Consider the following 2,621-nt stretch of genomic DNA (forward strand, 5'->3'; position numbering starts at 1 on the left):
GGCAGAAGGGAGCGGGCGGCCGCTGACCTGCCGCCGGCGGCGAGGGAGGGCTGGGCGGTGCGAGCCGGGAGCCACGCGTTTGCCGGGCACAAAGAGGTTTGGGGCTCCCGGGCGGGAGGCAGTGCCCTGTGCCAAGCCGGGAGGAGCCGCCTGCAGCCGGAACGAGCCCGCGCTGCACGGACACCCTCTCCGCCCCCGCAGCGGAGGAAGGGGGGGGTGGACTCAACTCTTCCACTTCTGAGCTCCTTGCTGGGGTGGGAACCTGCGCTGCCCTCCCCGGACCGGGGCACGGCCGCCGGTGCTCCATCCCAGTGCGCAGCGGGGCCGGCGGAGCCACGTGCGCTTGGGGTCCCGCTGCAGCCCGGGCCCCTTCCAGCGCCGCGGATGGCTGTGCGCCGGGAGCGCGCTCCACCGGGCTGCCCAGCCACCCCCACCCTCGCCCACCCCGTTGCCACTTGATTTTTTCCACTCGGCTGCCCCAAAGAGGGTGGGGGGAGGGGCGGGCGCTTGCAAAAAAACCCGTTTTCATGGCAACAGCAAAGTCCCCTCCGTGTGAAAGAAAACTTTGGCGGGGGGGGGGGGGGGGGGGGGGGGGGGACGGACGGGACGGGACGGGACGCGGCTGGAGTGAAGCTCGCTAGAGCTGTCAATCACGGACTTCCCTTTCCTTCCCTCTCCTCCCCTCCCCTTCCCTTCCTTTTCCTTCCTTCCTTCCTTCCCCAGAGGCACAGACACACGCACCTGCAAGCACAGGGACGGCAGCTCCTTAAAGGCACCGCGGGGACGGAGCCGTCCAGCCCGCCTCGCCTCGCTCCCCCCTGCCCCCGAAGGAGCGGGGGARAGACAGGAGCGCGCTGTCCTGTGCTCCCACCCCTTCCTCACTCTTCCTCCTCCTCCTCCCTCTGAGCCGCGCTCCAGCTCCGCCGTGGCAAGCCGGGCAGCTCTCCCGGCCGGGGCGCGCTGGGGCGCGAGAGGCGACCCGGGAGCCCTGGTGCCGGGGCAGGTGGGGAGCTCTTGCTCGGCGGGAGCTGCCCCGAGGAGCGCGGGGGGCGGCGGGGAAGTGCCCGGCGTTACGCCCCGCACTGGGGCGCCCGGCCGGGAGGGAGACTGCCGGCGCGGCTCCGCCGACTTGGCAGCCGTTGGGTTTTGCCGTAAAGAGAAGATCGTAGTAACGGAGCTAATTCGTAGGGGCGGCGAGGGCGCTCCCAGCTGGGGCTCGGGCTGGACCCGCAGGAGCAGCCTGGGGCGCTGCGGGCGTCCCGGCGGCGGCGCGGGCCGAGCCGCGGCTCCGGCGCGCTGGGGACCGGGCGCTGGGAAACGCTGTGCCCGGCTCAGCGCTTCCTGCGGCCGGGGAGACGAGACGTGCCGGGACACAACGGCAGTGTCGGTGTTATGAAAATACTACCGTGTCGTGGTGGTCTTTTTATCTGAGTGGATCTGAGCACTACATTCATTTACCAGTTTAGGATGTCACTCATTTTGTACCGATTGTGTTGTCCTAATTTGACAAAATCATCTGTTGAACAAACTCGAAGGAAAAACAGATCCCACTTGCGACGAGCTACGGTGCAGTCAGCATTTTGTCTCTGTTTTTGTTTGTTTTGTTCCCGGTGTGTTCTTGGGTGAAGCCAAAACATTGCAGCCCGAAAGGACAGGGTGACAGCGGAAGGTTTTATTTCCAGGTACTATCAGGCTAGAAAGCACACACTTCGCTAGTAGTTCGCTTATAACTTTTGCAACATATTGGAAAGGCTTCAGGAAGCTGTATTTCAGCTCAATCCCCTCCAAATATTTTGACCGCTCCAGTCGAGGTTTAAGATGTGCCAGGCTGGGCTGGAAGACGGATTCTCTGATATTTGTTTTGACTGTTCTTTGAAATGACTTGATATGAACGTTTGTTGGGGGAGACTAAGTACACTTGGTTGCATGCAACGAAAAATGAGATGGTAGATGGAATCAGAGAACGTGCTAAAAGCCCTGGGAACAGGGTTTCCTTTCGATATCTAAACGGTCTAAATAAATGTTACAAGGTTAAGTTGCAGGCTCCTTTATCTTGTCTTTCAATTTGTCTTCGCGCTGAGACTCCAATTAATTAACAAAAATTTTTCAAGGGACACACTCGATTTAACATCTTCAGATAGGTATTATTTCAAAGCCAGACTATTTCTCTTGAAACATGACTAATATTATTATTGATAAATATAAACCTGTCTGAATAAAAAAGTAAGTATAGGCTCGTGTATTTCCACAGACTTCCAAGGTCACTGCGCTAAGATGTCGATACGGCACACGCTCTCAGGAGCACTTACAAAATTTGGCCGATTACTTCCAGGAGATGGGGTGAGCAGGAACACGCTGCTCGAAACAACACGCTCTCCGACACAGCTCTGCCTCGGTATCAGTGACGGGTGCCCACACAAAGCGCCCGGGAGGATTTCTCAAATGAGCACCGATGTGAGCTCACGAGAAGAGCGCCAGAAGTCAGCTCCTCCGCCGGTGCGGCAGAGCCCCATGCCGGCCGCCCCTCCCAGCGGCGCGCCGTGACGAGCCCTGTGCCCGGCCCGCCGCGGTCCCTGCGCGCCCGCGGTGCCCCCGGCGATCCGCAGCGGCCGCGCACCGGG

Source organism: Apteryx rowi, unplaced genomic scaffold (assembly GCF_003343035.1).
Source record: "Apteryx rowi isolate R43461 unplaced genomic scaffold, aptRow1 scaffold_790, whole genome shotgun sequence".
Lineage (NCBI taxonomy): Eukaryota > Metazoa > Chordata > Aves > Apterygiformes > Apterygidae > Apteryx > Apteryx rowi.